The sequence below is a fragment of the Argiope bruennichi genome, chromosome 6 (genome assembly GCF_947563725.1).
Source record: "Argiope bruennichi chromosome 6, qqArgBrue1.1, whole genome shotgun sequence".
NCBI lineage: Eukaryota > Metazoa > Arthropoda > Arachnida > Araneae > Araneidae > Argiope > Argiope bruennichi.
Genome location: NC_079156.1, coordinates 87211700 through 87223305, shown reverse-complemented (window position 1 = coordinate 87223305; position 11606 = coordinate 87211700). Strand labels below are relative to the sequence as shown.

General features: G+C 28.7%; 1 long non-coding RNA gene across 1 annotated transcript; it reads right to left on the bottom strand.

The window, feature by feature from the left end:
- Nucleotides 1-9678: 9678 nt before the first annotated feature.
- LOC129972823 (uncharacterized) lies at nucleotides 9679-11171 on the bottom strand. Its single transcript, XR_008784897.1, has 2 exons — nucleotides 11026-11171; nucleotides 9679-10043 (listed from the first exon to the last, which is right to left on the bottom strand). It is a non-coding gene; the product is annotated as an uncharacterized LOC129972823 (long non-coding RNA).
- Between the last annotated feature and the right edge of the window lie 435 nt (nucleotides 11172-11606).

Genomic DNA, 11606 nt, shown 5'->3' with positions numbered 1-11606 from the left:
AAAATATGAATATAATTTATTTGGTCATAATAATAGATTTCATAATCGGATAGTCATGTCCCATGTTGTCAAAAACGAAATTTTTCCATCAGGATTACATTGTTCTTTGTACATTCAGACATTTATCTGTTTTTCAGTAACGAATTTTGCTCAAAATACTCTAAAAATCATTCGGCTGTTTATGTGAAGAAACAAACGTCCATATACGCATTTGTCAGTGTAGATATAATAGATTAATATCCCGTTTTAAGCATATTAAAGGAATTAGGAAGTACAGGATTAAAACAGTTATTAAACTAAAAGTATTAGAATATAATTTCATTTATAATAAAATTGGCAATAAGCCATTTATGATCTGAAAAGACTTTTGGATAAAAACATTGCGAATGGAATTTTTGCATGAATCTTAATAGAATTGCAAATAACATAATAAAAAGGTTTCAATGGGAAGAATGTTTTTTTATCTTATAACTTTAAACGAGCCTTTCTTGTATATATATATAAATTTATTTCGTGTATCTCGGAAACTGTTCTAAAGATTTAGATCTAATAATTTCATATTTAAATAAGGTTTTGATTTTTAAGTTTATCTATAGAGTAGGTGCCTTTTGTGAAAAAACGCGATTTTACACAAAAAAGCATTTTTTTATAGCTAACTATTAGAACCTGTTAATATCTGATCTCATGCTGACAATGTCATACAGAGCCATTACGGGTCTGATTTCACCATGGTAAAACTGATTGTAAGTTCAAAATTATAATAAAACTGTAAAATGAATACTATAATATAGCAGATTGTTTCGAATAGCATGTTAAACTAAGCAAGTTCATGATTTTTTTTATTTAAATGACCTCTTCATATGTTGATAAGATTGAAAAATATCCTTATGCAATTAGTATGCGACTCGAATCTAAATATTTTACCCGAAAAATCACGATTTTACAAAAATTACACGAGTGGGGATAGTTCTTCCAGATATCGAGGCGAAATTGAGATAATTGTAATTTCAATTTGTCAAAAATTGTAAGAAATACACACAAATATTGTATCATGCAAACCTAAATTTTAATTATAGGACTAAAATTTATCAAATTTAAACTTGATTTAGATTAGAAAAAAAATGTGAATCTATGCACTTAAAACGTTAGATTAAAAAAAAGTATCAGTGCCTTTTGTCTAAAACATCTTAGACGACTGAAGCTTCAAATATTTTTGTACTATGTTTATTTCACAAAATTTACAGTTAATTATGTAGTATAGATAACATGGAAACCAAAACATGCTATATCCTCGCAAAATGCTTGTTTGCAAATCCAGTAGCTAAAGCAACGAGTTGATACATTTTAAGATACATGTCGGATTCATTGAAATTAGATTAATTTTAGTTTAGTTTAGTTATATTAACATTCTATTTGAAACCCATACAGAAGGAATTTTGGAATGGACCTCATATTTTGAACCTCAGTCAGTTGGCAATGACAACAAATAAGTTAACACAAACGTTTCTAAGTTCCACTAGAACCCAGAGCCCTCCATTACCGAGACCGAGATCTTAACATAGGCCGTGGTGGACTTGACTGAAATTATAGAAAAATAAAATTTATCACTGAAAGGTATTTCCTTAAAGTTGTGGGATAATAATATATTTATATGCATTAATATATTTGAAAACTGAGGGTAAAGAGAGGTCAGTTTTAGTGAAAAATCTGGTTAAAATTTATAAATCCTTTCAAAAATCCATTCATTAATGAATACCTACTATTCAAAAAGTAATTTAATACCAAATTTCTTAGTTCTATTCTCAAATTTCTGTAATATAGGGACTTTTGGATAGCATTTTTCATGTATGTAACGGGAACTCAAATCATTATTCCAAGCCATATACATTACATTAAAAAATGCTAAAAGTATAATAACTTAAATAAAGCTGGCATTTCGATTAACAATGCATTAAATTATGAATTCTTAATTGAGAGTTCTAAACTGTACATGAAATGAACTGCATATTTTTATCGTTGCATGTGTCTTAATTTCCACCCCCTCCCCCAAAACCAAAAGTAAAAAATCGAAATCATTTGAATATATAAAATTTAATTTTTAAAAAATTATTATCATTGAGGTATAATAATTATTAAAAATTACAAGGGTATCAATAAAAATCATTAAAATGGTTCAATTACTCTTCCATGTCAGTTTTCCAAAGTTGCTTCATCAAAATCAGTCTTCATAAATCCATTCAAATAAATTCATTCCGTGCAGTATTCTACTTTGTGGGTACCTTAAAATGAAATAGATCAGACATGTGCAGTACAAGAAAAACAGAAAATTGCAAGCAGTCCATATTTTTCTTTGTCCTCCTGATAAAACATCTTGGCACAGATTAGATACAGCAAAATGCAGAATGGAAACACAGGCAACCATGAGAGCGGTAACAACTGGCATTTTTCAACTTTCAGTTTCCAGCTAATTGAGTTAGTTTAATAAGATCTGGAAAAAAATCAAAATGTAAGAAAATAAAAAATAATTTTTTTAAATAAATATTTATTACATGATAATAAATATAATAACACGTGGAAATAAATTTTTAGGCAAAAGAATTAAATCTAAATGGCCAAAACAAAGCCTGTAAAAATTTGCTGCCCTTCTTATTAAATTGGAATTTTCATTACATTCATAACGATTCATTTTAAATGAATGTTCAACATTTTTTTTCTTTCATCATTAATTTGGTTTAGTTTATTTTTCTTCATTAATATTATTTTCAATATTTCACATATTTACGATTTTACCTTTGACTTCTGAATTTTCGATAGAAAAATTCAACATTTCAACACATTAATACGAGTTTGTTTTTTCAAAACTTTATTTTTATTGCATACTCCTTTTTAATTTTTGATGTAATCATTTCTAGATATATTAGGGAATCATGTAGAGATATTTACTTAAAAGTGTGAATTAGAGTTTCTCGTGTTGAATCGAAAGAATAGAATTCGAATCATCAATATCATTCAATATCAATATCAATTTCAATTCTATTTATATGAATATTTAAATGAATCGAATTCGAATCATCAATATCAATCAATATCAATATCAATTTCAATTCTATTTATATGAATATTTATATGAATCGAATTCGAATCATCAATAACTATTCATGGATGATTAAATTTCGGATATGTTAAAATTTTATATTATCATCCTTAATACCCGAACTGTATAAAATTTCTCAATTTCAATTCAATATTATTGGAGTGGAGGAAAATCGAATGTAAAATTCCATTTTCTGCAAACATAAGTCATAAAGTCAAAGTGTTTAAGATCTGTTAATAAATCCTAGATAAGATTTCTTACTGATCGTGAAACAAAATGAAAGAATCATTTCAAAGTCAATAAAAAGAATAAATAAAACTAGAGACATTTAGTTACCGATAATTTAAGCAGAAGTGAAAATTTAAATAAATGTGACTTACTTCAAAACTCAGTAGGATTAAAAATGTAGGATTACAGTTCATAAATATAAACTTAACATAAAACTGAAGAAAATATTAAAATCACAAATTCTGTACTTTTTTTCCCCCATTTCTCACCGCTTGGCGCCTTTTTTTTCCCTGACTGAGCCAAATTTCTCCGAACTCCTTTTGAATCTGAAATAAAATATTTCTGCAATATGACTTCACCTTTTCTGTTATATAAATATGTATACATAACAGAGCTCCAAATACAATATTTTTGAATTTTCGAAATGAAAATATGTTCTAGATTTGTCAGAAAAAGGAAAATAATAGTGTCATTAGAGAATTGAAAGTAATATATATTTATTATTATTACAATATCAGTTATAAATTTTAGTATTGATTAGAAATATTTAATTCGATTTCATTATTACACTGAAAGAATTAAAAAAAGAACAAGCCAAAATTTGGGGTCAAAAATGCTTATAAAATTCAAAAATCAACCTAAACCTAGTAGGATATATTATATATATATAATGCTTTTCGAATCCTGTCGGCTAAATAATATGTAACATATTTTGGTTTAAGTAGAATGCAGGTTCGAAACAATGAAGAGACTTGGTATTTTTTAATTTCGCTTTATTTTATTCCGAGTGGCAGACATGATTATTTTACAAGAAGGCTCAGCGCGTCACAAAAGCAGAAGTAAAAAAGGAGGAGGCAAAAAGGGACGAACAAATGATAGCTCGCCTTACATAACATAGGACCTTTGACACCTTTTCAAGGACACAGAAGATATCACTTTCATTTGATACGTAGTACTGATGGCGCATTAGTTTTACAGAGGAATTAATTAAACCGAAAGTGGAATTGTATCACGAAATAAGAGAACATTTTAGAATGAAGTTACGATGGGCTAAATTAAGATAAAGGTTTGGAAATTAATTTGGATTAAATTAAGGGTTTAAAATATCATTATATATATATATATATATATATATATATATATATATATATATATATATATATATACGTTTGATACTTCATAAGCATCTAATTTAGAAGCTTTATCTAATTTTGAATCTTTCAACTAGATATAAGCATCTTTAAGATAAGTTAAAATGAAATTTATCGTAGGACTGAAATATAAAGAATGGCCCTAAAATTTTAATTTTATTTAGAAAACTATTAGGATTCATATTATTGTGTTATAATAACTTTCATCCATTTCATCTATTAAAAAAGTTAAATTAAGTCGTATTTAATGCATTCTCTTGAATTAAGAACATTGTATAAGGTATGGAAAACTTTCATTTCTTAAGAAAACGGCAATTACCTCATAAATTCCAGGAATTTTATTCATTTATCCATAATATCCATCATTTCAAAACTATATTCAATCAAATTTCATTTAATAATGAAGAAATATTAATCCCAATCATGTCTAACATTTTCTTCTTACCCATGCTGAAACAAGTAATTTTAACTCGGATCGTGCTGTGAATTCTAACATTATGTTGATTTAACAGTACAATTTTTTCGAATCGTGTTCCGAGTTCTACCATTACGTTGATTTGATAATACAATTTATTCGGACCGTTTCCAAGCTCTACCATTCTGTTGATTTGACATTATAATTCCTTTTTTAATGAAGTATCAACCCAGTTTTCTTAAACAAGGATCATAAAAACTGGTCTTTCTTACAGCAGAGTGTTCTGGAATATTCTATAGAGGGTTAACATATTCAAAGATTTAAGTTATATTTGCATCCCATTTTGAAGCCTCAAGAGGGTTACTTTGGAAGGAATTCCGCAATTTTTACCCGTAGTCAGATGACGTGAACGAATCCTTAATCGGCACGCCTCTATCAAAACTCCAGGCCAGGGATATTCGTTCCGAAAGATTTTATACAATACTTTTTTCTATTGAATCAGGTTTTACAAGTGATTTCTTCCGGTTCTGAAGCTGAGATTAAGACACTACAACCCTATTTCTCAAAGATGGAAAATAGAAAAGGATTTATAAACTGATATAACACTGAGAATCGAGGTATAATAATAACATTAAAGAGGGTGAAAATGGAGTAGAAATGTGAAACCTCAACTTGAAGAAAAAAAAAATGATGAAATTTTGCTCAAAACATTTTGCATGCATATTTGATTAAAATTTTTGGTTTGCTTTTCGATTCTCCATTTCTCCGGAGTGAAGTTAAGAATCTATTGTGAAAAAGGAAATATTGTAAACCGATTCTGAAACATTGTAAAGTGCGGATGTTTTAGGCTTTGGTCGTTTCTCTTGTCTTCATTTTGTTGATAGTATCAAGCGCCATCGAATTATATATATAATGAATTTTACATCACTGAATTTACAGAAAAAAAATGTGCGCCTGAAAAACATTATACTGTCAAAGAAAGAGTGAAACTTTTTCTAGAATATTAATGTTGAAAGATATAATTTTTTTCTATTACTATATCAAGGAGCAGTAGAAGAAAATTGGCTAATAGTTTTGTTGAAAAAAATGATTTTGGCTTAAATTTTATTACAACAAAAAGCATTGTTATAAATGCTATAAATGTTATAAATGTTAAAAATAAGTTTTGAACAATTTTTCAAAAATTGAGGAAAATTACTCGGAAATAACATTTTAATCATTTAAAATATAATTTGAAACAAATTTAATTAGAGCAAAAAAGATTTTTGTTTGCGATTCTGTGTTCCCAAGTTATTGAGAGTGAGCATTAAAATTTCGATCAACTTTGTAATATTCTTTATTAGTGAACATTTACTACCGAAGATACAATGCCACTATATGTAAAATTTGGTAGCTCTAGATGCAGTAGATTATTACAACGTATTGTACAGTTTAAATTTAATGGCACAATTTCGAATGTAATAAATAAGCTGTTGTGGAAGGACTACGATATTGATTTCGAGGAAATTCTGAAAAACTTTCAAGAAAAAAAAAGTTGACTGCATTTGGTCATCTTAAGAGTCTTTTCTAATCCTCCTCGATTAATATTTTATCCTCCTCGATTATTATTATGATTATAAATACAAATAATCTAATATGGATAGTCCATTTCCGAAATTTTTTGATATGTATAAAGCAGCATTGATGGAGGGGAAAAAAGACGTTATCATTAATCTTTTCAGAACCTCTTTTAATTTGTTTTTCTTAAAATACTGTGTATTGTCATATTTTCTGTAATAAAAGTTTTCACAAAGGTTGGTAATACCATATTTAAAATACCAATAAGAAAATTTGATTCAGTGCAATTTTCTGATTTAAAAAAGTTATTGAAAATGTATAAAGAACACTCAAGCAGCGTTCACATGAGACCAACTATTGCATGCAATAAAAAAGTCTCGCCTACCTCAGACCATCACATATCGCCAATGGGGCAATGAAAAATGATTTTCTATAGGAAGGCTTGGCCTTCTATTATGCACAATAGTCGGTCTGGCACTAGACAATCTAATTTAATATGTTAATGTAATCTAATTTAATGTAAAGATACAATGTGTTTTCATGCGATGGCCAAGTCAATCTATTTATTTAAACCATAAAAGATTTTTAATATTGATATGGTCACTATAAGATGTTGTTAGGTTAGCTAATTACGTAATAACTTAAGACAGAAGGACCCTTAAGTAGGGACTGAATAAATGGACCGACTTGGTATTACATGGATCTCACAACTTTTTACGATAGAAGAACTGAGTTGCGAGACTTGATTTTTTTACAAGTTATGTTTTTGATGACATCTCATTTCTTTTTGTAGATAATCATTTTTGTATGGATGTAGTACGTCAATATTTCGACTTAACATGACTTTTACTCCTATTTTTATAATTATGTTCTCTTCCAAGCCTGCAGTCATAGAAGCATCGTCTTCATATTTGTTTATGCATTCACGAGCTCTTTTTGTTAGGTATCTGGGGTAATCTATGCTATCTACAGCTGTAAGTTTTATTTCTGGATGCTGTCGGATGCCAAGCCAGTGATTCCAGAGCTTGGCGACCATTTGGCGACGAATTCGCCGACAAAATGGATAATGCTCAAAATTTCGAGAAATTTATCGATCCGTCCATTATTATACGCATATTTTAGTTTTTCCTTGATTTATACACTAAACACTAATTGTATTCTAAATTTAAAACTTCTATGTCTGCTAGAAGTGCCTTAGAGTTTTGATGATCGGTCAGTCAGTCAGTCAGTGACAAAATTCATAACTTTGACTAATTATAATTCTTAAACTACTGGTTCAAATTTAATGAAATTTGAAATATACCGTGTTTATATAATGCCTGCTTGGTTATTGAAAATTCATGCTTCTAGTTTTATCCACAACGAAGTTATAGAGGTTCGAAAATGGCCTGAACTGCTTCGAGAAAAGGATGGTACGGCCGTGCCGCTTGTTTTTGCTCGACTTGGCGGGAGGCACTGCCGTGCCCCCAGATTTCAGCTTAAATCTAGTGTGGCATTGAGGCTATTTTCACCACTACACTAGCAAGGGTCAAAATATTTCGTGTTAGTAGAGATTCGCCAAGGCAGGTTTTAAAAATTCCACTCGATGTTAAACCATATGTTTAATATACTATGGTGGCATGTGGTAAGGCATTGATTTCTGTGCCGCTAAGTTGTAGGTTCAGAATCAGATGCCACCATATATGCAAATCTTATCGATTTGCAATCGAAAATCTACATCAAAATCGAATCAGTGTTTAGCATTTAAACTATGAATATTCATTGCAATTAAGAATCATTTTATCGAAATAATGGATGACGATATATTTTAGCAAATTATGTCTTTATTTAGCGTATACGATTTTTTGACGTCACACGGCTTTATTTTAGGAGAGATCTCGTATATTGATTCGTAATAAAAAGCCCATGATGGCATTTTGAATCGTCTTTTGTGTTCAGCTCCACGTCATCTTGAAAATATTTGATTCAATACGGCAAATGCCCCAAGTTAACAAGCATGACTCACAATCACAGAAATAAGAACTTGAACCCGTACCATCCTATCTTAAATGATATCATCAGACAGCTATAACCTATTTCATTGGAGAAACATAAGAAAGATTCATCCAAGAGCATTGTAAAACTTAACCAGTTAATTGTTTTTGACTCGTCATGGAGAAAGTACAACATTTTGCGTTATGATGAATTTATTCATCAGGAGTAATAAGTAGGGACAATTTGCAGTTTGAATTACAATTTTAGTAAAAACTCAAACATATTCGCTAATTTCGAGATGTTTAAAATATTTTGAAACCAAGCCGAAATCAAAGGAGCAAATAGAAGATGCCATGCTTTGTTCAATACTATTCTTTAATAGGAAAATAAAATAATTTTTTTTGTTACTTTTCTTTTATATGCAAAAATGTATTTCAGTTTAGATAACCAATAAATGTGATTTTTAAACAAATAAAAATTATTTCATTACAGCATAATTTCATATTACACATACTCTGTGTTTGATGCGTATATTCGTCATCGCTAAATTTAGATATGCATTTCCCGAAGAGATCGAAATAGTTAACAAGTTTAATTAATCTTCATTATTACTCATAAACATAATTATAAAGAATTGCAAACGTTTCTTAACAATATTTCATCATTATGGTGAATTTGATGGTTAAGAGGTTCACTAATTTTATACAAAAAATTAAAGTCGTTATTTTCAAATAGAACTACATGTCACTTAAAACGTTCTAGAGTAAACTTTAAATAACTATTCACTTAAACTTTTAAACATCCAATTATTACATTCATCGCCCAAATGTTCACAGAAATTTTATATTGCCAATGTTTTCCCCCATTAAGATCAAAGACTTCTTTATTCAAAACATTTAAATGCTATCAATTAAAAGTTGATAATAGAAAGGTAATTTTGATCAGAAAACTACAGCATTTCCAGTAGTTTAGGTTTTAGATATAAATTATTTAGTTGTCTAGTGAAGACTCTTTGAAATAAGTGTTTTATTTTAATATTTAAGTCGCAATAAAATTTAAAATGTAAATAAGAGTTATTAACATAAAATTGGTTTCTATGAAAGAAATGGTCAAAATTGTCATCACAAAATATTTAATAGTTTGAATGATCCATTTCTTAAACAGATGACTCAAGCAGCGTAAAAAATATCTGAAGAGTAACTCGATTATCCGAATTTTTAATAAATGAAACATTCAAAAGGAAAGGAAACGAAAACAAAAATAATTAAAACAATTTATTAAAAGTCTGTTCATAAAAAATCCCAGTTGAGTTTACATGGTTTAGTAAAACATCATGCATCAAATTCAAACATCCTATCTCTATTAGCGTTCTCTTTAGCCAAGTCCTTTCTTCTTCTCATAAAGAAATAGGTCCCAACAAAAAAACAGTTGAATGCAAGTACAGCTGAGAAGAACCAATCCATTATGCACAGGGGAAATTCAGCGACGATGCAATGAAGGAATGGAATAAATATTCCGGTATAGTAACACAAGACCGACATAGGAAAACGCAAAGTGCTGGGGAGGTATGGAATTCCGTCGAAAGCGTTATTGATCTTGTCCAGCAACTTTTTCATTTTCGAATCTGTAAATAGATTAGAACTATTGGATAAGCACATAAAAATCCGGGATAAATAAGGATTTTTGGTTTCTTTTTTTTTAAATACAAGAACAATGAAAAAATTTAATGTAGTTTCCGATTATCTGAATAAATTATAAAGAAATAAAATATAGCTTATATCTGACAAATGGTTCTACCTTTCTTTACCTGTTAACAATTATTAAAGCGCTTTCGGTGCAAATATTAAAGCGCTTCGTTTATATTTCTACAAGATATATGCAAACCCAAAATGCACGAAAATACTATGATTCCGTTAAGTATTAAAGATTAATTAATGAGCAAGATAGTTAACTTTATAACACCGATTTCTTCCCCGTTTAAAAGTTTTACTAAACATTTTTACAAAACTTCATTATCAGTATTTATAATTTTTTTACAGCATCTAATATTTAAAAGCAATGTATGGACAGCGCAATTCAAATTTCCTTCTAAGTATCTAACTTAGCTTTTTTTATCGAAATTGCTACAAAGATTAAAACGTTAACTTACGTCATCCGACAATTCCACTTACATTTATTACTTTATAAAAAAAAATCTATACTTATTTAATGAACTCCGAAATCTTATCTTGTTTGTTTATCTCGAATTTTCTCGTGCATCGCTATTATCCGAATACCGATAACGTATCAAACAAATTTAATTAGCAAAACAATTCCAAAACATTTAAAAGACTGATCTTTTTCAACAATACAATTCCTTTCCTGATCTTTAATTTAATTTATGGTTATTTCTTATAGCGATGAACGTTAATTGAGTAAAAGTTTCAATCTTTCTCGTAAAATTTCAAGAGAGCAGGTTATAGAACTTCTTTACTGTAACTAAAAATATTCAATGAAATAATAGCATTGTTGAAGAAAAAGCAGGTAAACTTATTGTTTTGTAATAAATTTTAAAGAAAACTATCAGGATTAGATAAATAATGCGAATTAATATCCAATTAACTTACGATGTCGTAATTTAAATCAATGCAGATGGTTTTCCTATTGGCTCAAAGTATAGAAAATTGTTCTTTTCGGAACTCCGCGAATAAATCTATTAAATGACCGAAATTAAAAGCACATGGAAACTTTACGATGTATCATTACGCCCAATAAATAGTTCTGAAAATCCTTATATATTTTTGAATAATTTTCATATACTATCCGGCAATGCAGATTTTTGATTCGCTGGCAGTATTGATTGCATTTAATTTCAAATAAATCCTTTATGCATCGTTTGATCTCCATAATTTCGACGAATCAGAATTTTTAAACTTCATGTTGCGGCAAATATGAAAGTTAGGTTATTTTAAAAGCTTTGCATCTGTTATTTTAATTCTGCACAATAATATTTAGCTATAGAATTTAAATCATATCGTTCTATAATTTTGTATTTAATTATAGAGGGGAAGTATCAAAATATCCCTTAATTTTTAATTAATCAAAGTTATATAGAAAATGCTGTTAAGTGCATAGTTCAACCCTCCAAAGTGTATGGACGACAAGTTATGTAGTTTTAGGCCAAATGGTCTATCCTAAGAAACAACAC